This window comes from Bison bison, unplaced genomic scaffold (assembly GCF_000754665.1).
Source record: "Bison bison bison isolate TAMUID 2011002044 unplaced genomic scaffold, Bison_UMD1.0 scf7180017864279, whole genome shotgun sequence".
NCBI lineage: Eukaryota > Metazoa > Chordata > Mammalia > Artiodactyla > Bovidae > Bison > Bison bison.
Window position 1 is genome coordinate 3090373 of NW_011494851.1, and position 26792 is coordinate 3117164.

A 26792-nucleotide genomic window follows, 5' to 3' on the forward strand; every position below is an offset into this window, starting at 1 on the left:
GAGAGGGTGGGAAGATTTGGGAGAATGGCATTGAAACATGTGAAATGTCATGTATGAAACGAGATGCCAGTCCAGGTTCAATGCACGATGCTGGATGCTTGGGGCTGGTGCACTGGGACGACCCAGAGGGATGGTATGGGGAGGGAGGAGGGAGGAGGGTTCAGGATGGGGAACACATGTATACCTGTGGTGGATTCATTTTGATATTTGGCAAAACTAATACAATTATGTAAGGTTTAAAAATAAAATAAAATTAATTGAGAAAAAAAAATTAAAAAAAAAATTACTTTACAATATTGTATTGGTTTTGCCATACATCAACATGAATCCGCCGTGAGTATACACGCGTTCTCCATCCTGAACCCCCCTACCTCCACCCTCCCCGTACCATCCCTCTGGGTCGTCCCAGTGCACCAGCCCCAAGCATCCAGTATCATGCATCGAACCTGGACTGGCGATTCGTTTCGTATATGATATTATACATGTTTCAGTGCCATTCTCCCAAATCATCCCACCCTCTCCCTCTCCCACAGAGTCCAAAAGACTGTTCTATACATCTGTGTCTCTTTTGCTGTCTTGCTTACAGGGTTATCGTTACCTTCTTTCTAAATTCCATATATATGCGTTAGTATACTGTATTGGTGTTTTTCTTTCTGGCTTACTTCACTCTGTATAAAATCACTTTTTTAAAAAGTCAATTGGGAAACACATGTATACCCATGGCGGATTCATGTCAATGTATGGCAAAACCAATACAATATTGCAAAGTAAAAATAAATAAATAAATAAACAAAACTGAAAAAAAAAATTTTCAAAAAATAAAAAGTTAATTAGAGTAGTTTAGACTTATTTTTTGCATGGTGTATTAAATATTTGAGTTTAATAAGTTTTGAATTTCTATAAAGTTCTATTAAGGAATGAAGCACAAAATTAGACACACCTCCAAAGTTCACAGGCATCTCAGACATTTTGGTGTTTGTGGTTTTTTTCCTCCTCAATAACATTTCACTGATCAGTGGTTTAACTCTCAACTAGAGAAGTGGAATTTAGGATACCAAATCAGAAATAGAAGCCATTCAATTTTTTAAGGCTGGAATAATGCCTCATTTTTCCTTTAATATCTTCAAAAAAGATGCTTAAAAATATTAATGAATGAATGTATAGTTTTTCTTAGAGGCCCCTACTATTTCCTGAAAATCATGAAATAGATTCACTTTAACATATATTCTCCAACTCCCAACTGCCAGTATACTTTTTAGATTGAGGTTGAACCAAGGTTTACTGTTTTTAATTAAGCCAAATTAATTTTATATATAAATGTTTCAACTCTTTCATACATTTTCCAAGCATGTGAACCTAGATAATGTTTTCATATTGACTTTAGACTAGTAAAATAGAGGTGATTTAGCAGCTTTGAATGAATATGAAATTTATATACCCACTTTCTGGCAAACATGCCTAAGACCTTATTATTCTTCTCCTGAGATAGCATCTAACCATGGAAAGTAGAAAAGCACAATAGTTAAGAAAATAGGGTCTGAATTCTTTGCCTTGAATTTTGCTTCAGCTTCATCAGTAAACTCAACTCTAAAATCAGTTTATCCATGTAAAAAAGTGTATATGGTGATAACTCCAATTAATTGAGAAAAAGTATTTTGCTCAGCACACACAAAGTGTTTTAAAAAATAACTGGTAACTATCAATTTGCTGTGTTTGAAACATCAGATTTATACTATCATTTAGTAAAATAGAAACTTCACTTCTTAAAGAAAGTTATGTTCAAACCATGCAGTTCTGTTTTCAGAACTATGTTCAGATTTTCTACCACAGTAATCTGTATTTTTCCACATTTCTGTTTTTTGTTTTTTTTTAAGTCTTTGGAAGTCAGAAATTCATTAAATTCATTTTTTTAAAATTTCATTCTTATAAGCAACTTGACTCCAAAATGGATTTATAATGTCATGTCATTAAAAGAAGATACAACAAAAACATTGTTTTCTAGATATAAAAATATGAGAAGTATGAAAATCAGAACTATGATTCCTACAATGTTATTTTCTTTTTCATTTATTCTGGTTGAAAAGATAGTCAATTGCCAGCTCTTTCTCTGTTGGTAGCTTCATTCATAGTTTTTAAACCAAAGCAATGATCAAATGAGCCTGTGTAATGCAATAGAAAGAATAAAACCAGCCCACACTCTGTACCGGCCGGTACTGTACAGAGTAAAGTGACTGTGCTGTCCTTCTGTAATTGATGCAAGTTTGAGAGATAGAAAAGGAGTCCATTTTTCATGGCTGTTAAATATTCTGCATGATTGTGTGCATGACTTTTAGAGCACATTGACCATGCCTGCTTATTTTTCAAAAATTGAGAAAAACTTTAATAGTTCATTCAATAGGTTTTCCTGTTAAATAATTGCTACTGATTGCTTCCATGCAATTGGCTAAATTACCTGATCATTTTAGCAGAATTATCATTACAATTTTATCTTTGACTTCAGCCAGTTTGGGTTCTGCCTTCACTCTTTGTAACTATAGACAACTGTCTGTGATGGGATCTTGAAGGTATAGTATATGTTGCCCTCTAGTGATTCATATGAACATTGGAAAAGTCCCACAGACTCTCTCAACTTACTCAGAACTGCACATAGACTTCTTATTCCATCATGCAGAATTTACGTATTATTTACATTATTTGTCCTCGAGTAGCTTCAGTTTTTACGTGTCATTCTATTACACGGATCCAAACTAAACTTATCTCTACTCTTCATAAGACAGAACACAACAAAATTAAAATACTCTCAAACAATAAGACGTATTTCTTTTTGTTGCTTCTAACTGTATTTTTATGATGTGCTTTTAACCTGAGAAGTCATTAACCTAAATTCATTACCTATTAACATTTAGTCACTTTTCTTATTTTAGTATTTCTTGGAAAAAAAAAAAAGTAGAATTGAACATGTCATGGAAAGGTCTACAGTAATGTGTATTGACAGTATAGATAGATGTACCTCCTTGAGCAGAATTACCTGAGAAATTTGTTTAAAATGTAGATTCTTTGTCCCCAAATCTGAATCAGAATCTGACAAAAATACAGCTTTTCTGGGCACCATTATTTGGTTTCTAAGTAAGTCTTGACTATTTAAAACATTACCCTTATCTTAGCCCATCCAATTCTTCCCATATAATTCAGTTTCCCTTTGCTAGATTCACCTTTCATATCTATCACAGTCTTTCATTTATGCCCTTAAAGCAAAAATACTTCTAAAATTTTATCTCCTTTCATGATTTTTCTTAGGCAATGGTCTCTCCGGTGGTTTTGTCATATCTTGATTTTATGTAACAATTTAAGCCCAAAGTTAAGAAAACTCCCTTCACAGTAACTGCATTTCTGAAGGAATATGAAGACTTTCTAACTTACAGTATATCACAATAATTGTTTTCTTTTACAAACATTAAATAGTAATCATATTTCAATTTATAGTAATATTTAAAGTATCTAGCATATTACTTGTATTATCACATTGGTTGTTACATTAAAATGCTAGTGTTCCAGATATTATTATTAGTGAAGTCGCTCAGTCGTGTCCGACTCTTTGTGACCCCGTGGACTGTAGCCCACCAGGCTCCTCCGTCCATGGGATTCTCCAGACAAGAATACTGGAGTGGGTTGCCATTTCCTTCTCCAAGATATTATTATTACTTTTCCTATATAGATCAGAAAAATCAGGACAATGTAACTTAGGTAATTTGACTGAGTACAAGAGAGCTAAAATTCAAAATATTCTATCATAACAAATTAAGACAATATTTGAAAAATTTAAAAATTTTAACTATTTCTTGTGTTGCTAATGGGGAAGTATTTCAAAGTAGAATTTTTAAAGTATATTTGTTTTAGTATCTAATTTTTATTATTAAAACACTTTTACAATATTGTTGGTAAAGTTGTTGACCTGGAAGATTTAGACAGGAAGATTTGTTTGTCATTTAAATTCAAAATAAAATCTCTTAAATAGCTAAAACCAGAGCCAGAATCAAGCACTATATCTGCAAATTGCTAAACTTGAGAAAAAAAAAAGAATCATACTTCCTATGGCATTTTTGCCAGTTTTTCTGATATTTTAACTCTCTTCTATTTTAGAACATTTCAAATTACATATTCAAATAGTGAAATGAAACATTTTTTTTAAATGAATCTAAAATTTAGCTTGAAATTCTCATTCAGTCCATAGGGACTTGTAACTATTTAAGAAACACTACGATTGAACAGCCTTTGCAGTTTCATCTCAAAACGGGGCTCTGTCTAATGATGCCAAAACAAATAAGCCATTTATCCCATTCAAGAGCAACCGATCAATTCAATGAAAATCAAGTTACTTAAATTGGAAACTTGTAAATCCATAAACCATGGCTAATTTTACTGAAGGTTGTTTTTTTGTTTTTTTGTTTTTTTTTAACATTTTACTTATGTAAAATCAACCCAACAAGCAAAGTGTCCTCATTACAGACACTAGCAAGGCAGTTTGATTACTATCAACCTTTTTCTCTTCCTGATCTCTACACTTCCTGCAAGTCTAGATCCCTGTCTAAGGTTCTCTTTTACTCATATTGCAATGATTATGCATGAAGTACCTGCTAGGTGTGGAAGAATTTTGCATAATTCAGCAGCAAATATCATGGTATGAAGTTATATCAGCCTTATAGCCTCAGAAATCTTTCAACTCAGAATAAGAAATGACAAAATATTAAGACCTTACTCTAAAGCAAGTCAAAAAATAAAAGCTAGAAGAGAATTAAGAAAAGCTTTTTGTTTAAGAAGCATATCATTTTGTTAAAATGTTTAGAAATTATTCCATGAATAAAAGATAACATTTGAAAACATACTGAGAAGAAAGAGGTGGATATTGACAGCTGAAAATAGAGAAGGCTTATAGGATGTTCAATACTTATAGGAGCTCCAATACTTTGCCCACCTGATGTGAAGAACTGACTCATATGAAAAGACCCTGATGCTGGGAAAAATTGAATGCAGGAGGAGAAGGGGATGACAGAGGAAGAGATGGTTGAATGGCATCACCAATTTGATAGACATGAGTTTGAACAAGCTCCAGGAGTTGGTGATGGACAGGGAAGCCTGGCGTGCTATAGTCCATGGGGTTGCAAAGAGTTGTACATGACTGAGCAACTGAACTGAACCAAGACTCTTTCTATTAATGCTTGGATGACAATGGCTTTTCAACATCGATACTCAAAATTAAGCTCACTATTTCCCCCTAATCATGCACGCTGCTGCTGCTACTGCTGTTAAGTTGCTTCAGTCGTGTCTGACTCTGTGCAACCCCATAGATAGCAGCCCACCAGGCTCCGCCATCCCCGGAATTCTCCAGGCAAGAACACTGGAGTAGGTTGCCATTTCCTTCTCCAATGCACGAAAGTGAAAAGTGAAAGTGAAGTCGTTCAGTCGTGTTCGACTCTTCGCAACCCCATGACTGCAGCCTACCAGGCTCCTCTGTCCATGGGATTTTCCAGGCAAGAGTACTGGAGTGGGTTGCCAGTGCCTTCTCTGAATCATGCATGACCACTCATTAATGATTTTGGGGAGTATAACTATACTATACATTCCTGTGGTGTCCTTTTCATCCATACATTTTTTCTCAAAAACAGTCTACTCCACCCAGTGTCTGAAAGGAGCAAGCCCATATACTTCAGAAACCACCATTGACTCAACTGGGAGTGGTCATTTTATTCTTTTGTTACCATAGGTGGAACCAAACCCTTGCTTAACACCCAACCAAGTGAAGTGAAGTGTTGGTTGCTCAGCCATGTCTGACTTTTTGCAACACCATGAACTGTAACCCAACAGGCTCCTCTGTCGGCGATTTTCCAGGCAAGAATACTGGAGTGGGTTGCCATTTCCTATTCCAAAGGATCTTCCCAACCCAGGGATCAAACCCAGGTCTCCTGCATTGCAGGAAGATTCTTTACCATCTGAACTATCAGGAAAGCCCTAACATATCTTTAAGTCAGAGTCTAGACAAAGAAGGAAGCTGTAGGAAGAAACAAACAAAAACAGCTAAAACCAAGACAGCAATGAGTGGGACCACCAACAGACCCTGAGTTTCATTTTTACACTAATTTTACTATATTAGCATACTAAATAACACCACCTACTGACTGTGTGACAAGATGTCACAGACACCCCAATAAAAGGACAGAAAAAGGATGGCACCCTATTTCCAGGAAAATCCTGCCTCTTTCCCATCATTAGTCTCACTCCTTCTCCAACTGTCCTTACTCCTTAAAAGCAAATCTCTCTTGACATTAAGGTGAGTTGATCTGTGAACTTAATTTCCTCTTCTCCATTCTCTGGCCATTGAGTAAAGCTATGCTGCTGCAATCTCAGGTTTGGTCTTGTTTTTGGCTGCATGAACCCAGAAAAGAAAAAGAACTTTCCTTGCACAGGCAGGAGACCTTGGTGAGACTGAGCCTAAGTGGGGTCCACAGGACCTAATTCATTAACACTGATAGTGTTATTAGTGATTGATAGTGATTGATAATCAGGAATGTGGAATAGGACACAGAACAGACACTGAGTCCTTCGGCTCCAGAGTGTAAAATTGAGGCCAGATTTTATTTCATGCTAAACTAAGATCAAGCAGAATCTGATGTCACAGAAAGGAAAACAAAACAAAACAAAACAATGAACCTTGAAGAAGCCAAATCACAAAGGGAATAATAACAAATTTGTAGAAAGAAACGTAAATGAAAACTCATTTAGCCCAAGAAAGGGATAGAGATGAAAAGGTGACATGACTGATTACTTCCAGTTCCCTTGTGTTCAGACTACTTTTCAAAACTTGGTCTTATTATAAATTTTCATGCCAATCTTTTATAAGCATTATATGTATCACAAATATGACATTTCCTGGTTTGATAAACACACCAAGATTTATCCTTCTTTTAAGTAGAAATCTGAGAGGAATTGAAGTGCTCCCCTTATTTTCCAGAGCTAATTACCTAAAAAATTCTTCCATTTTTGTTACCTCTCTCATTCCAACCTTATTGCAACTACTCACACTCAGAACTTCCCTCTTCCTTGTCTATCAGTGTGGATATATTGCACAAAGTCCAGATTCAAGTTTGGATCTTCTCTCACCCATCTTTCATATTTATTATGTATTATCACTAACATACTAATCTGAAGAGGGTATTCTTTGTTAGTTTCTTTTCCAGTGATCCTACCTCTATATCTGTTAGACAAAACGTGAACTGCAGTGATAGAACACAACATAATTTCCTATATGGCCCCATCTTACCTGGCAGCTCCAACTTCACAAACATTGCTTGATTTTTGCAATCTAGTTCTAGCTTAGGCATAATTTCCTAAACTTGTTTTACTTTCTAAAGTTTCCCTTCTTTTGCACATGCTTCCTATTGACTAGAACATTATTCTTCATTCTTGTGGAAAACTGCCCGTTCTTAATCCATCATCTTAAAAGTCACTGTTCTTAATCAATTAGTTTATAAACTTTATCAAGGCAAGAATCATGTCTATTTTAGTCACTGTTGCTTCTTCACAGAGCATGGTACACTATATCTAGCAGGTCTATCTCCTGTTTCATGAATTAACCAATCCTTTTCTTCACTTAGACAGCTTTAGGCATCCTCCTTGTCTTGCAGCACAGACATAACTATCATTGCAATTAATTTATTGTATTGTCATGAGCAGAACTCTCTTCATAAGAATGAAAGTACTTTGAGGTCATATTGCATAATTTTTCATGTAATCAAATGTTGCCTAGAAATGAACAAAGTACTTAGCATATTGCACTTGGAAATATTTGCCATATGAATGAGTGAATACACATAGGGTAGAAATAAAAGATAAGGTTGCAGCTGTAGACAAAGCTTGCAGCTCTCAATAGGAAGGCAAAATCTCTGAGGGGCAAAACCTAGCAATTCCTTCTTTAGAACAACAGAAACAATGTGCATGAATGGAGGGTGAGAATTTCCCCTGAAACCAGATTGTTTGAAGAAGTGAGGAATGCCACAGACAAGCTCTATTTACAGAAAGCAGTCTGTTGACTCTGGAAGCAGGAGAGGGAGAGACTGCATTATCAGCAGCTGTGAAAAGCTGAACTCAGGGGCTAAGAGGGAAAATGCTACAGGAACACACTCTCACAGACAACCTTTTCCAACAGGGATAATTCCTTCTAGTTAGTAGTAGAGTCCTGGTTCTTTCCCTATCCATTAACATCTCCTATACATACACTGACAAACACTTTCTATATCCAGTAACCTGAGAGGAAATGGCATACGAGCAGTGATTGAAAATGAAGTGGCAAGGAGCTATCCAGAAACAATGCAAAAAAATGACTACAAGGAACAGGAAAATACAAAAGGCATATGGAGAGGATTTAGGCAAAAATATATACCTGAAGAAACTGATGGTTTCAGTAAATTTAAGGAAACAACCAATTCTGTAGAATAGGAGCTCAAAAGGGAAAGAATACTTCAGAGAAAGTCTGGTTTAAAAAAAAATGGAATTAGAAAGAATGTAGGCTGGAGGAAAGCAGAAAAAAAAGATGAATGTACCTATAGAAATGAAAACCAGATTAGATACAGCAGAAAGGAGAGAAGATAGACCTAAAACAATAGGTCAGGTAGAATCAAACACAGAAACAAATAGCTAAGAAAATGACATTTAAAATGTGTTTTCTAGTAGCAACAAAAATTTGAGCTAAGAATATAGCTAGCAGAAGATGTTATGACCTTTCTATGGAAAATAACATTGCTTGAAAGACATAAATAAATGGAAATATTACTGAGATCATGAATAGAAGGCTCAATGACAAAGCAGTAACTCTCCTAACTTTATCATATGCACTCCAAATTAAAAATGCTTCTATTCAATGGATCCATTGACATTATTCTCAGATATGTGTGGAAGAGCAAAAGCTTTGAAGTAGCCAAACCCGTAATGAAGACTAAAAATGATGTAAACTGACTTCAGAAAATGCCTAAACTTATTATGAAGATATTTTAGTAAGAACAGCATGTTATTATCACAGGAATACTAATAGTCAAGAGCCAACTCATTAGAAAAGCCCTGATGCTGGAAGAGATTGAAGGCAGGATGAGAAGGGGATAACAGAGGGTAAGATGCTTGGATGGCACCACTGACTCAACGGACATGAGTTTGAGCAAGTTCTGGGAGATGGTGAAGGACAAGGAAGCCTGGCGTGCTGCAGTCTGTGGGGTTGCAGAATTGGACACAATTGACCGACTGAACAACTAATAATAAAAATGATATAACCTATACATATGACTCTTTGTGCAAGATACATAATAACTTTATGATGAGGATACTATTATAGTTATTTTTACAAATAAGGAGTTTGAGACACAAGGATGTTTAGCAATTTGTACAAGGTAGCAAATTCGGTTTTCTAACCCATGCTCCATACTTTGGATTTTAAATCATCATTCTTCTAATAGAAGTAAAACAAGCAGACAGAATTAAAAAATGAAGCAGACATGCATATGGGGAAATCATAGATGATTGAGATGATGCTGCAGAAACTGGGGAAAGGATGGCTATTTAGTTAATGATGGTCAGCATAATTAAATATTCCTATGGTAAATAAAGGAAATTAGATCCATACCTCATACAATGGGATTTTCTAGGACGAAGGAGCCTGGTGCCTATGGGGTCTCAAAGAGTCGGACCTGGCTGAACGACTTCACTTTCCATACAATATATAAAAACAAATTCCAGATGAAATATAAACACACATAAAAGGCTAACATTGTACAACAAAATATAAAGAATATCTTATGACCTTGAGATGGTGGTAGCTTTCTTCCAAGACACAAGAAAAGTACAAAGTGTAAGATTACCCAAAGTATAATAAAAATAATTTTTACTCATCAAAAGATACTGTGAAAAGGGAACTGCAAGTCACAAATTGAAGTAATTTAAACATAACTGGAAAAAGAACCTCTACAAATCAGTTTAAAAACTATAGAAAAACTGAGGGTGAGGGAAAACCATGAAGAAACTTCACCAAAGAAAAGGAAACCAAATGGCCAATAAGTGTATAAAAAACTACTCAACATTTTTAGAGGTCAAATAAATGCCAATTAAATGATAAATCACACCACCTGTACCAAAGTATCACATTTTTAATATCCAAAAATATCAGGCTTTGGGGAGCAGATGGAGCAGCAACACTTTATGGGAGCCCCACTATTGTCAACACTGTGGAAATAAAATGCTATCATGTGCTGAAGCAGAAAGCACTCAGACTACTACCTGGTAATTTCACTTTAGAAATGCCTATTACTTGGGAACTGTATTCCAGAATGCTCAGAGCAGTGTCCTCATTCCTCCTGCAAACAAGATTCTGATAAATGACCCCATGAGTTACCACATTTGACTTGCACCTCAAAGGTGATCAGTGAGGTTTAGACTGACTCTAGGATTTCTGCCACACTAGAATGGCCCCACTTGCTTAGTAACACAGGAAAGTTTCTTAACACAGAATAGTTGTTCCTTCACCAAAGACGACTTACATGTTCAACTCTCACCTTCAATTGAAGAGACCTTTCTCCATTTCACAGACTTCTTGAATGTTGAAGGGGCTTCCCAGGTGACACAGTGATAAAGAATCTGCCTACAATGCCAGAGACCTGAGTTCAATCCCTGGATTCCAGGATCCCCTGGTGGAGATCATGGCAATCCACTCCAGTATTCTTTCCTGGAGAATCCCCATGGACAGAGAAGCCTAGAGGTCTATGGTCTACGGGGTCACAAAGAGTGACTAAACATAGCACAGTGCAGGAAATACAAGAGATGAGGGATCAGTCCCTCATTTGGGAAGATCCCCTGGAGAAGGAGATGGCAACCCACTTCAGTACTCTTGCTAGAGAAGTCCCATGGACAGAGGAGCCTGGTAGGCCACAGCCCAAGGGGTGACAAAGGGTTGGGCATAACTGAGCACACACACATATAACATAAATATTGCAGACCCCCAGAGTAGATCTCTGGCCCCGCAACATTTCATTAGTAGGTTAATGTATCCCTCAAGACTCAGGATCATCCACAGTTACAGAATATGTTTAGCTTCCAGCAGGAGGAATGTATAGTTGTTAACACTCAGGTGATTCAGTTTCAGATTACTCTTGTTAGTCTGGCTTCAAGCTACAACTCATTGAAAACTGCATGCAACACGCACTTGGAAAACAATGTACTGTATAAACCGATAAGAACATGACCATCATTACCATTATTACTACTATTATCAAAGTAAATACATTCTGGCCCCTGCAGAGGTGAGAGCATAGGAAATCAAGCTTTGACAATGAAAATAAAGTTTGATGATGGATACAAAGGGGGATATCCAGGGTTCTATGAGATTTCATGTGGTCTGGGAGTTCAGGGGAATACTCCCTAAGGATATGGTATTTATTTAAACATGATAGAGGAGTTAACCAGAAAAGACAACCCATAGGAAAGAAAAAAATCATCATTAGGACCTAGAAAATCAAATTCATAATACATCATTGCCGGGAGGGGAAGAGTTTAGCATGGTGGGATGTAAAGTGAGGTAAGTTTATGCACCTCTTTCAGGTGGCTGAAAGAGATACGTAACATATCATGCAAGGTTTGTGTCTACAGAAAAGGTATGGAATTGTATTTGAAAGGTGCAGTGAAATGATTAATGGTTTCCTCATCCTATATGCTTCTTTTACATACATGTTTTAACATATCATCATGGCTTCTTTGTAGAGAATAGATTGATGTTAACCAAAGGAAGAAGGAAAATGCAGAAGGCTAAATCAACTTAGGAAACTGGCAAGGTAAATGAAGAGCCTTTGATGGATTTGAGCAATATTTAGGAGAAATAATCAGTAGAATCAACTGCTAATTAACTATAGTGGATAAAAAGAAACAAGTTTTAGATGGCCCTCATTTCTGATTGAGTAACTGAAAGTAGAGTTATATCATGAACATGGAAGGAAGGAAATGTGGAACACAGTATTACAGTGCGATGCCTGGGACAGATCTAGTGTGTGTACCTGAACACAGGTCTTAACTTCCCTTATCCTGTACCATCAGAATAATAGTTACAACAGCTATTTATTCAGCATGTCTAATAGATAATTTTTCTATCTCAGTTACAAACTGGGATGCCCTAAAATGCTATTTTCTTCATTCTGAGAGGCATATAGCATGGTTCCTTCCTTAGGATTTTCAAGAGGGATGAAGAAATTCAAATAAATATTCAATCATTTGTAATTTTGAAGGGCATGGGAATGAAAGACAGCCAACTGTCTTATCCTACAGGGCTATGAGAATGTATTATTACAATGCCTGCTCAACGGGTCTAGCAGACTACAGAGCATCACATAGTTAAGTGTTACCTTTTGACTGTACTGAAGGAGTTTAATGTCACTAATATATACATATATATGTGTGTGTATATATATACACACACATATATAATATACATATGAATGTATATACATCTATGTGACTATGTGTTCATACACATATGTGTGTATATATATATACACACACACAAAGGAAATATTGGTTAGTGGTCATGATAGCAAGTCATCACTATGGCTAATTTAAGCCAGAAAAAAATTAAGTGATTCACCTAACTTCACAGTATCACTGAAGCCTAGAGGAATATTGAGGCAGGCTTCTAGAAATATAACATCCCACATCTTAGTTGAAATGATGACAGTAAAGAAACTGTCACCAATGCAGCTAAGATCACCAAGTTTCAACCACCAAAAATTCAACTATTGTTAACAGCTACTGCTGCCAGCAAAGGGACCTCACCTGAAAAAAGAACTAAGTCCCATGTACTCATCATCAGCACAGAGAAGGAAGCCTCATTTAAATTACATTTGCATCGTTACTGAAAAACATGCCATACATTTAAATTTTTAATTCCATATTAAAGGTGTTAATCATAATATGGTGAATTCTCCAATTATAGAAAGGCAGTGTTTAAATTAAAAAAGGTAGTCAAATTGACCAGTTTGACAGATGTCCACTGTATTCATACATATACATGAACTCCTCAGCAAGGGTTACAATAAATCTTTCATGTAAAGCATTTAGAACCATTTCTGGAAGGCAAGTACTAAGTAAATATTTGCTATTATTTTCTTTCTTCTGCTTTCTTTCTTTTTTCCTTCCCTCTTTTTACTTTTTGCTAACATAGATAATGTATATGTGTAATTGCTAATGTGGTTAATAAGAAATAAGTATAATTAAGATGTTCTAACCAATGGCATCTTATACATATATCATCTTCAGCCTTATGTCCATTTTAATATTGGAATCTCTTTAAAATTCACTGACATCAAAATTCAACAATAAACCATCTAGTGTTTCAGAGGGAAGTAAATTCACCTTTTTTTAACTTTGTTTGCAGTTTCAGTAAAACTGTAAATAAAAGTTTTATTATAATATCTCAGAAAGTAAAAAATCCCTAAGAGTATGAAAATTCTCATTCCTAACAACAATAATAGGAAAAGCCATACACACAAACTTTGAAAAAAAACTCAGCCCAATTAGGACCCACACTGAGTTTTATTTTACCATTGGCATAATATAATAATAAGCATGTGCTTAGGAGCTAGAGAGACTGGAGATGTTACCCTGATGTCATAATTACTTGCTGTGTAGCTCTGAGCAGTTACCTACTCCTTAATCTCTCTCCTTGAAGATAAAATGGGAATCATAAAATCTTGCAAATGAAAAAAATCAGACAATCTATGATATGTGCAAAATGGTTGTTTAATGACCTGAGATATCAGATACATAAAATAGCATTAGTTTCATGTAATATCATTATTATGATTATAATCTTACAGTTTACGATTAATTTACCAAAAATCAGCTTTATGGAGTTTGTTGGAATTGTCTCAGATGTTACTGCAGAGAAGTATTATACCACAGAAAAGGCAGATCTTTAGAGAAATGTTCACCAAGTGCCCAGAGATAAGGATTCCATAGCCTACCGCCTTGCTGGGTGGCAATGGCAAATTAAAATTTATAGAGCTGGAAGGAATCTTCAAATATCATTTAACAAATAACAAGTTCTCCACATTCCACAAATGAGGACCTGAAAAGTTTATGTAAATACAAATCTTGAACCAAATCATAGACCCCTGGTTTCATAATAATGCTATTCCCTTCTTACTCTTTAGATTTTCCTTATAAAACATGCAGAATCTCACAAACTTTCCTCTTAATTATATAGCCTTTGTTTATACACATATTTTCCTAAGCTTTATTGAAATTCTATTGCATGTCTGCAGACAGAAGGAAACAGGGTGGTGTTTTACTCAAACTCATAATTCAGCAGCTAGTATCACATAGTTGAAAAGTCAAAGTTGCTCAGTTGTATCTGATTCTTTGTGTCTCCATGGACTATATAGTCCATGGAATTCTTCAGGCCAGAATACTGGAGTGCATAGCCTTTCCCTTCTCCAGGGGATCTTACAACCCAGGGATCAAACCCAGGCCTCCCACAATGCAAGCTGATTCTTTACCAGCTGAGCCACAAGGACTCATCACATAACTGAAGAGCAATGCAAACAAAATATCCAGAATGCTACAATACTGAGAGAAGGGTGTAATTGACTGGTTGTCAATTTTTTTTTTAATTAAAGGCCAATAACTCTAAATTTTTGCATAGAAGGATGGCACATAAAGTGCAAGTTATTTAACTAGCATTGAATATTGTGAATTTATTAACAGTAAATATATTTTCAAACATATGTCATATTTATTTTATATTTCATAGAAGTCAAAGAGTTCTTCCTTTCTTTTAAGGAAGATCTGCCTACAGATATTTATTCCTGAACTTTTAAATTGAGCTAAGTTTTTTATCTAATCAAAATTGAAGTTCACACCAACAGATGAATGGATAAAAAGTCATGATACATTTACACAGTGGAATATTAATTTATACAAAGGAATGAATTTGAGTCAGTTGACCTGAAATGGATGAACTCAGAATTATACAAAGTGAAGTCAGAAAGAAAACAAGTATCATATATTAATGCACATATATATATGGAAATCTAGAAAAATGGTACTGATGAACCTATTTTTAGGGCAGGAATAGAGATGCAGACAGAGAATGGACTTGTGTACACAGACGGCGAAGGGAAGGGACAAATTGGGGGAGTAGCATTGAAACATATACATTACTACAGGTGAAACACAGGGAGCTCAGCTCAGTGCTTTGTGATGATTGAGAGGAGTGGGATGGGGGTGGTGGGAAGGTGTTCAAGAGGAAAGGGATAAATGTATACTTACAGCTGATGCACATTGTTGTGTGCCAGAAACCAACACATTGTAAAGCAATTATCCTCCAATTAAAAATAAATTTAAAAATTGAAGTTCATGAAAATAAAAAGACAGTTTAGAAGACAATAACCTTTCACAAAGGTTGTTGATACTAATGATCCTTCACCTTTCAAAACTGGTATCCTAAGTGAAACAGAAAATTCCACCTTCAAAAATGGTCCATAAGAATATTTCTTTGGTTAGGTATAGACTGACCATATGTTAGTATTAAAATGAAAAAATAAAAAGTTCAACACATTAAATTTACCATCATATTAGGGCCAGCAGAAAGCTTTTTGCAACTTTTGGGAGAAATTATTTACTGTTTATTTCCTATAATATGCATAGAAGTTTGGTATAATATTGACATTGTATTTATATCCACCTTAGGCAATGGCAACCCACTCTAGTACTCTTGCCTGGAAAATCCCATGGGTGGAGGAGCCTGGTAGGTTGCAGTCCATGGGGTCGCTAAGAGTCGGACACGACTGAGCAACTTCACTTTCACTTTTCACTTTCATGCATTGGAGAAGGAAATGGCAACCCACTCCAGTGTTCTTGCCTGGAGAATCCCAGGGACGGGGGAACCTGGTGGGCTGCCGTCTATGGGGTCGCACAGAGTCGGACACGACTGAAGTGACTTAGCAGCAGCATCTGCAAAAGATCTTTTAATGTTTGGCTATGTTATGTGCAACAATTAGGCATTTTAATATGTATTAAAAATTTAGAATTCTAAGCCAGCTCTGACTAAATTATTTATGGGTACTTATTTCTCCTTGGTGTTAAGGGGAAAATGTTGTGTGTGTGTGTGTGTGTGTATGTGTTAATGAGAAGACCTGTTATTTTCATTCATTCAAAAGAAAACCCATTATAATCTAATGCTGAAATCAAAGGCACATCTATCAGTATAGGTTCCAAAGTCAACTTCCAAACTGCAAAATCTAGTACATTACTGCTTTTTTGAAATCTACAATGCTCAACCTGTTGATCTCTTCCTCTGTGGGAAGCTCTTTTTTGGATACTGTGAAATTCTTCTCTGGTTTAATCTTTCACTCTGATATTTCCTATATGATTTTAAGATTATTTTCTGTACAGCTTAGAAGTTTATTTTTACCCAAGCTTCCCTTCTTGTTTTTCCTTCTTACTTGTTTATTCATTAAGAAATTTCATATCTTTCTTAAAGGTATTTTAGCACTCTAAAAAGTGCTAGTTTCTCAGCATGATGGTGAATAAGAGAAGAACTTAAGAGTTATATGACTTAGAGCCTTTTGTGGATATAGACAAGTAAACATATAGTTAAACTGAGATATTGGAAAAATATTGTGCATTTTGGGAGCACATGGGAGGGTTCCTTAAGTCAAATAAATGTAGGAGGATGAAGGTTGTCAAGTAATTTACGCCATGTGAAGTAACATCTAAATGGAGCTTGAAAGGAGGAGTGACTGTTAGTCATTAAAGAAAGGAAAGGACAGTATCCTGAAAAAATACTGTGTGTGACTCCTCAAAGGAGAGAGAGAACATAGTATATTGGACTAAAGCAATCAAAGCCGATAGCATTCAGAGGGCTAAAGAGCCTCATATGATTATGAATGAAAAGTGGGACTGAGGACTTTCCTGGTGGCTCAGTGGTAAAGAATCTACCTGCTAATGCAGGAGACACGGGTCAGATCTTTGGCCAGAGAAGATGCCACATGGCTCAGAACAACTAAGCCCATGTACCACAACTACTGAGCCTGTGCTCTAGAGCCAAGAAGCTGGAACTACTAAACCCATGTGCTGCAACTACTGCAGTCCTCACGCTCTAGAGCTCGTGTTCTGCCACAAGAGAAGCCACGCAATGAGAAGCCTATGCACCACAACTAGAGAGTAGTTCCCACTTGCCACAACTAGAGAAAAGTCTACGCAGCAACGAAGACCCAGCAGAGCCAAAAATATATATATTTTTTAAAGTGGGGCCAAGGTTGGAGTTGCCGCTTGGAAAGATTTTGGGTAAAATAGAAACAGGAGACATAAGCAGGACCATATAAGAACTATTGAGCGACATGGCTTTTTCCCAGAAGACAATAAGCATCCATTTTACTCTTAAATTCAAGAGCCAGAAAATGATAAAATTCATGGGCACCAGGACACCACTCCTGATAATAATTACTCCAACTTTTATCTCCTTCCGCAAACTCACTTCAATCCTAGAGCCTTATATCCATGGTCCTAAGAAACTCACACTTGGAGTTTCTCAAAAGTCTCTCTACATTAAATAACCGAATGTGACTTCCTCATCTTTCTCATGCTATCAAACCCTCTCTTCCCTGTTTTCTAAATTTCATACCTCTAACCAGATCATGGCATCTGGTCCCATCATTTCATGGGAAATAGATGGGGAAACAGTGGAAACAGTGTCAGACTTTATTTTTTGGGGCTCCAAAATCACTGCAGATGGTGACTGCAGCCATGAAATTAAAAGACGCTTACTCCTTGGAAGGAAAGTTATGACCAACCTAGATAGCGTATTCAAAAGCAGAGACATTACTTTGCCAACAAAGGTTTGTCTAGTCAAGGCTATGGTTTTTCCTGTGGTCATGTATGGATGTGAGAGTTGGACTGTGAAGAAGGCTGAGCGCTGAAGAATTGATGCTTTTGAACTGTGGTGTTGGAGAAGACTCTTGAGAGGCCCTTGGACTGCAAAGAGATCCAACCAGTCCATTCTGAAGGAGATCAGTCCTGGCTGTTCTTTGGAAGGAATGATGCTGAAGCTGAAACCTCAATACTTTGGCCACCTCATGCGAAGAGTTGACTCATTGGAAAAGACTCTGATGCTGGGAGGGATTGGGGGTAGGAGGAGAAGGGGACGACAGAGGATGAGATGGCTGGATGGCATCACCGACTCGATGGACGTGAGTTTGAATGAATTCCGGGAGTTGGTGATGGACAGGGAGGCTTGGTGTGCTGCAATTCACGGGGTCACAAAGAGTCGGACACGACTGAGCGACTGAACTGAACCCTTTACCAAATTTAGAAAGGGAGGATTTTCAACCACATTTGCTCTTCTCTGAGCCTTACCTCAGAAATGGCAACCCACTCCAGTATTTTTGCTTGGAGAATCTCAGGGACAGAGGAGCCTGGTAGGCTGCCATCTATGGGGTCGCACAGAGTCAGACACAACTGAAGCAACTTAGCAGCAGCAGAGCCTCACCTCCTGTTGTCAAGTGCTATTAATTTTGCTTCTTCAAAGCATTTAAAACCTGCTCAATCTCTTCTATACCCACAAGTTCCTTTTGATAAGATCATGATTATTTTTCACACTCATTATTGCAATGGACTGTTCTTTTTTTAATGTTTCCTACATCATTTACAGTGCCACCAAGTGATTCCTCAAAAATAATAAATATTCCATTGCACTGGGACAGAACTAGGTTTAAGCAGGCTATTGACTCAGATGGTTTGACTTTAAGAACGAGGTCAACTTTTTCTCACTGCTTCTCCCTCCGCCTTCTCCCGCTCTCTATATATGTAAAAACAGAAAATATCTTAATAAGTGATTAAATAAGGATACATATATATATATATAATTATCATTGTACTTGGAACATCAGTCCCACTTAAAACATTCCAACTTCTTTGATTCATGTGTTAAGTTCAAATGTAGCATACTTCATGATGGGGAATCTATCTTATCACACTCCATTCCCACTCTGTACTAAAGCAATGTAAACTGCTGACAGTTCTTCAAATACATCATGCTTGTTTATACCTCTGTCTTTACACACGGTTCCCTATGCCTAGTTTGTCACAGGATCCTGCTATCCTCCTTTCCTAATCATCTTTGATTCAAATCAAGCATCATGTTTAGCCAGCCTACCATATAAACCCTCATTATGGCCCAAACAGAATAGGTACCTCTTCATAAGACCCTATCACAGTACTTATCACACACTAATCATTTTATGTTTTCCATTCTTTGTCTTTGATACCCAGCAGAGTTACTTACATCTAACAAATGTTTAATAGATTCTCATGGAAGGAGGGCATAAGGAAAGGAGGAAAGGAAGGATAAACCACAGCTCTCATCATATAAAGAATTTATCATTTGGAAAAGTTGTTTCTGCTAAATGTCTATCAGTGCACCCTGGACCCAAATATTTTGGCGTAATATCTCAGTAATTAATAATCCTATATAAGTTTAAGTAATTATATTGAGAAATTATGTTAAAATGTACATTATGTAACTTACGTCACATGTTCTTGTCATTTTGACCTAATGTAATTCTCTTGATAAACCTTGTTCTTCCTACTTTTTGCATGTATACATCCTTTTGTCAGGAACACTGTCAAATACCCACTACGTGATCTCTCCTACAAGCACACACGCTCATATAATTGCTAACTTCCAGGGAAGTCATACCTTGAATTTCAGTTAGGTTCTGACTATCCTTATCAATTCAGTTTTGACACTGTCTGGCTTTCTCAAATCAGCTTGTAAAAAGACCAATTCCTTCCTCTTTCATCATAGTCCATAATAAACCCAGTCTATGTATTTCTTGGTAGCATTTACAATCATAAAAGAGATGGTAAAAGAGTACATATTGACATCCCAGGATAAGTTACTTTGGTATTTTCAACCTACATTTCTTTTTTTTAAGCTCAAATTCTAGTAATGACTGCTTTCTCCATATAGAGCATTTAGCACAAATGGTATATTATTGTATAGTCCACTCAACTAAACCAATGTGCTTAAATGGATCCAACATCTCTGAAATGATTTTTCAGAAACCACTTTTCTTCTTAGCTACTCACTGAGTAGTTATGTTCCTTGAACCTCACCTCCTAAGGTGAATGTTAAATATGATTTTCCCAAATTATTATACCTATTTACTTGCCTATTTATAGATCCCAGGCTTTATGAATATACACATTCATTTTCTTGTTACTACATCATTGTTGTCTAAGAGAGTAATTGACAGAAAGTTCTCAGTCCATATTGATTTAGTGACTGAATTATCAATTAGAATATTTATATTGATTATTTCTTGGCTGAAGTAGCTACTGCTGAGGTGAAAGGATGACACATTTTTTTCTTAATAATTTTGCCTCAGAGCAGGCAAGATCTTAAGTTATTTTCCTCACAAGTCTTCAATCAATGGAAGAAAGTTTCCCTGTTGATAATTGTAAAGTTGACTGGCTCCACAAGAGCCATCTCCTATATTAATTAAAAATATAACCAAGCAAACAAACAAGACTAGATCAACAGCATACCTTACTCACAGAAATACAGGCAAATTTTGTATACGGTCCCAAGAGTATGGCTTAGAATTTGGCTTGGCATATTGTAAAGGTTAATACTCACTAGTCGGAGACGACTGATGTGACTTAGCAGCAGCAGCAGCAGCTCACAAGTTACCAATACAGCTGGTTCTTTTCATGATACTTTGATGGCTTGTGTATTATTTTCTATTTGTGCAATAAAAAATTACCACAAATGTAGTAGCTAAAACACCTTTCTTATTATACTCTACAGGACAGAAGTCTGAGATGAGACTTACTGGGTTAAAGATCAGGTTGACTCAAGGGCTGTTTCTTTCTGGAGGCTCTAAGAGAGAATCCACTTGCTTACTCACTCAGGTTGCTGACAAAATTCAATTCCTTGCCGTGGTAGGACAGAGGTCCCTTTTACCTTGCTACTTATCAGCAGAAAGCTGTTTCTAGATTCTAGCAGTCACCTGTGTTCCTTTGCCCATCCCCCCATTTTCAAAATCAGCAATGAAATTGAATCTCTCATTTCTTATTTTTTCTCCTATCCTCGCATCTTTCTGAGCAACTCTCCTGCCTTCCTCTTCTACTTTTAAAGGACCATGTGATTCCATTAGCTCCACATGGATAATATAGCTATCATGAAATCCTTTAATTCCAATCTCTAAAATCTCTTTTGTCATATGAGGTAATATACTCATAATGTTAAGGTTAAGACGTGGACATCTTTGGGGACATTATTCTCCCTAGCACAACTTATTAAATAACTTGTGTTTTACCATAGGCCAACTTTTAACATTAACCTGAAGAGTTAGTTCAATCTAAAGAACTTTTGAATTAGTGATTTTAGTAACTAATTCAGTTCAAGAATTCACCTTCAAAGATCAGAAATTTTCATATTTTTCTTATAGATTAAATCAAAAATTTTATGACACATTACCTGATGAATCTGTGTTTCATTTACTATTGAATACCAACTAAGTAAAAAAGTCAAATATTTTAGGAAAATTATGATGCCCATTGACTAAAATGCTTACAATGTACTTTGTAATATAAATAAGACAATTTCTATTATTTATATTTGACATGTGGATTTCTATAGACCTAGTTTTGGGTTCTAGAATCAAGAATAAAATAATTATATCCGTAACCACATTTGACATTGGCTATGATATTTTAAAATCAATTGTCTCAACTCCTTGAGATGATATTTTAGTGCCATAAAAACTTACTCTCCTGCTGGCAGGATATGGAGCTAACTATGATTACTGAAACTCTAAATAAAGTTAATGAGCACAGGCATATGAGTCAAGGGAAATGATTTCTTATCCCTCAATACCACCACTAGCCTCCAAGGCTTTGAGTGACTTCACACATAAAAGTGAGAAGGTTTCATTGCATGAAACGTTTACTTTTCTATTATTATAATAGTTTAAGTCAGTTTTTTTAATGAATGTTTAGATATAGATGAAATGAGATAAACATTAACAGAAATTGTTATTCCCAATGTAAAGATAGAAAAGTAGAATATACAGAAGAGTCTGTAAGTTTAATAATAGAAAAATACTGATTTCATGTTAACATATTGTTTATGTGCAGTTAATACTTAGAGACCAACTCTGTATCTTACATTTTGCAGAGACTGCTCAGTTTTGCAGTTGTCTGGATTCTTTTGATGCTTGCCCTTACCTTTCTTCTGTTATTTTTTCCACATGGGCTACTTTATTGATAAATCAAAAGAAAAAGGATCAAATAAACAAAGCAACAAAGTAGGAAACTGCTCATGTCAGGGTTATAGCTAATCTAATTAATTTTTCATTTGGTTCTCATGTATTGGAGACCAATCAATTTGGGACTATGTTTGCAGAGTTATAAAAGGAGAAGAGTCTGAGCCCTCAGTTTTTTGTCTAGCCTGTCCAAATTAGTCAGTTAAATGACCTCGGGGGATACCATAAAGCATAGGGATAGGTTCTTGTAAGTACCTTTTCTTTTAATTACAGATCAAGTTGTCAACACTTTCTGCAGACCTTGACTTTGGTAGAAGGACAAAGTTCTGAAATCAAACAGTAGGGCTTTATTTTTCAGAATTTTTTTTCCCTTTGGTTTTTTTTTTTTTTTTTTAATTTTTCCCCACTGACATACTTTAGTTAAAATGTCTTTAGAGAGCTATTTTAGCATGTGGAGGTTTGGCATGCCAGAATTGACTATCACTCAGTGAAAGGAGTTTCCAGTCAGATAAAAACTGATATTAAGATTAATGGCCTTTATCCTATAAGAATGTCACTCTTAGAGATATACTGAATCACTCAAGAAAATTGAATTGTATAAAAAAGTAAAAAGGGGCACAATATTTCATGGAAATAAAGAACCTGGAAAAATGGTGTCTTCTAAAATGAAGCTCCCAGAATATTAAGGTGGAACAAAAGTAGAATTTTTATGTTGATCAGAGTTTGGTGGTACACCTGTGCAAGGTTTGAGGTACATCAATATGCTCTAAAGCCAGTGTTAAAAATCACTGCTCTGGAACCTAGCAGTTTAAGATAATTTTCTTGAATATCTAGTAATCTTTAGAACCATCCCTAAACTTTCCTTCTCACTCATTCTAGCTATTTAATTAGTCGCCAAGTTTCTGAGCCTTACCACCTCTTGAATTTATTCTTACCAACACTGCAGCATTACTCACCTGGCCTGTTGCAATACATTCCAACCACTCTAGTTAACAATACCCACCTATACTGTGTTAACAAGTCCCTTACACAATAGTTAAATCCACTTTCAAAAATTTAATCACTCTCTGCTATCAATCTTGATATTGCTATAACTCAATTAAAAAAAATGCACTGTCCCTGTGAATGCCTTTGGAAACTTCCTTTATTTTACTGTATCAAGGAATCAGGAATCCTACCACAGCCTAACAGTAAATATCAACCAGACTCATTCTGAAAACCCTGCCTAGATTCTCAGTCTCTGGCTCAGGAGAACTTTACAGACTTTCAGGCAACCTCTTATCAGATTACTAAGTGCCAGAAAGTTTTCTTGCTATAAAGTATAAGATGCTAATGCTATGCTATGCTAAGTCACTTCAGTCGTGTCCAACACTGTGTGACCCCATAGATGGCAGCCCACCAGGCTCCCCCGTCCCTGGGATTCTCCAGGCAAGAACACTGGCATGGGTTGCCATTTCCTTCTCCAAAAGTATAAGATAGTAGAGAAGAAATAAAATTGATATTTTGAAATATATCAACATATTTCATGCAACGGCTGTTTTTTTTTTAAACCCAAAGTCACTAAACAGAATCCTTAAGCCTTTATACATTACACTAAATGAATTTTAATAGTTTTAAAAATGTTTTACTTTTAAAGCCTATTGTTTTACCAACATTTCCCCTTTTAACAGAGATTTTAACTGTAAGATTTCTTGGAGAAGGAACTTAACTCATACTACAAACCAGATGGATTCACAGAAGTAAAATATGAATTCTGAGTTTCCTTTACAAGTCTAGGATTTCTTCTTTTCTCTTTTGAGAAGATTAGTTGGAGCAGGATGCTTTTTATCTCTATGCACACAATGACCTGAAATTCATGGCTCTCTTAGGATGTGTAAAATTGGATGAGAGTTGAGTCCTTTCAGAGCCTAGTGAGAATTCCTATTATATAATTTTCACTGGGGTTTTATGGCTTAATTAGTACTTGTTAGGAATCAATTGAAAGAACATGGTTTCCATTTCTTAACCTGAGATTCACGAGCTCAGTGTTTTCTAAATTGTGTGAGATGGTTGTGGTTGTTGACTTAAAAGTGCATTCCAAGACATAGTTAAACAGACTACTTTTTTAAGTCCAGTGTACTAAAATAAAATGTACATAAAGTAAAATTCACCCTCTTAAATTTCACTGAATTTTGGCAAAGACACACTGCTTATAATTGCCACCATAATAGAGATATAGAACATTTTAATTATCCTACAAAGTTCCCTCATCCCCATTTGCAATCAATCCCATTCTTCAACCCACAGCCTCTGGTTATTGTGATATAATTTCTGTCTCTCTTTTTTCCCTCAGTTTTTCCCTTTTCAGAATTTCATATAAATGGAAACATAACCAATGTTGTTCTTTTGTGTCTAAATTGTTAAACATTAATAATTTTTATATTCATACATATCAGCATACTTATTAGTAGCTTATAACTTATTTCTGAGAAACATCCATTGTATGGTTGCACTAAAGTTGATTTACTTATCAGAAGACATACATTTGGGTTTCTAAATACTAAACAATTTCCCCAAATGACTGTTCTATATTGCATCTCCATCAGGATCCTACTCTAGAACTTCTGAAGTGGAAGTTTTTTAGATACCTTGAATCAGCATTTAAAAATAAAAGCCAAGCTGATTATTACACACAAAAATTATGAGGTACCAGGATTCCTATCTCAAAGGTTACTATTCCTCCTAACTATAACTATCATCATAATTATCAAGAAATATATGTTGAATTACTGAGCTTACCTATCACCTACACAAACATTATAGCTGTATAGTCAAACTGTACCATGTTTTAGATTTCTATTGCCACTGGAAAACATTACCACAAACTTGATAGCTTAACACAAAATTTTCCAGAAGCATTTCATAGAAATTCAAAATAGGTCTTACTGGAATGAACTCAAGGATTTGGTAGGGTTACAAAATGACCTACGAGAGAATATTTCCTTATCTTTTCCAGCTGCTAGAGGTTACGCATGTCCCTAGGATCACAGCTTTAATCCCCAACCTCAGAGTTAGCAAGCTTGCCTCTGATCATTCCTCCCTGTTTGTGCTCTCTTTTGGCTTCAGATGGGAAAGGTTCTCCACTTTTAAGAACTCGTGTGATTAGATGGGGCCCACCTGGCCAATCCAGGCTACTCTCTACCACTCCAGGTCCTTCACTGAATCCAGCTGCAAAATCCCCTTTGCCTTGAAAATAACATATTCACAGCTTTCAAAGATCATCAAGGATATCTTTGAGGGCCATTATTCTGCCTACTACAGAACCTAAGTTTTTCATGAAATTATTAGAAAACATTGACAGTTTTTCTTTCTTATTAAAAGTCTAGACTTTGGTTCTACTTCATTGATTTAATAAAATTTGGAGTAAATTACCTAATCTCTTGGAACTTCTATTTTTCTATCTACAATTAGAGGCATAAAATAGGTTTTTATAATATAAAAAATTAGTTTTAAGTATAATATAATCCCAGGAATTTTGTTTATAACATTCTTGTTTGTTGAGTGAGTGAGTGCAAATATTAGGAATAACAGTGTTTGCATGATTATTGTCATTAGTCTTTTCTCTTTTAAACCTCTGTCAGTTATGAGAGAACACAGTTTACTGAGCAGGCTTGGAGATATGCAGTGAAGAGATAGCATGCCTACATCTGGTGCTATCAGCTACATGCAATTTGGCACTTATTTTAAGACAAAATATATTCCAAGTTAAGAAATACAGTATATGTTTTGCCACATTTCTCAAAGCAATTAGACTATTAATATATGCTCCCTAAATAATCTGTTGATATGAGAAAATATTAAGAAGATACTTCTGAAATACCATAATTACTTTATCAATATTTAAATGCATTTAGGAGTTATAATAAAGAAAGGAAAACCTGAAGTTTGAATTTAGAAAATGAAAGTTTCAGTCCTGGGTCTACCATGTACTGGTGTTCTGAAGGATTTGAGATAAATATATAACTTCCCTAACCCTGTTTCCTCATCTGTGAAATGGAATTAACAATACCTCTGCCAGGAGTGTAATGTGTATCAAACAAGCAAGTAGTTAAAAACACATCAATTGTCAAAACTAGAGTCATCATCGTTATCAGCATATTTTTACAGTGTATATGCCAGAGCATTTGGGGATCATAAAATAAGATGTTAAACATAAGTCATCCAGGACCAGAATATGAAAATGTAAAACTTTCAATAAATGTATCATTATCATAATCAACCTATCTAAAAAGCTTCAAATTTTGTCCCATTTCAAGCATTGGCTAATTAATGATTAATAGAAATGTTATATACAATGCATAACATAGCAATTTTATTCTTAGATGTAAATCCAAAATAAATACTTACATGAGGAGACTAGAAAATGTTCATAGAAGCACTGTTTGTAATTGCAAAAATTTAGAA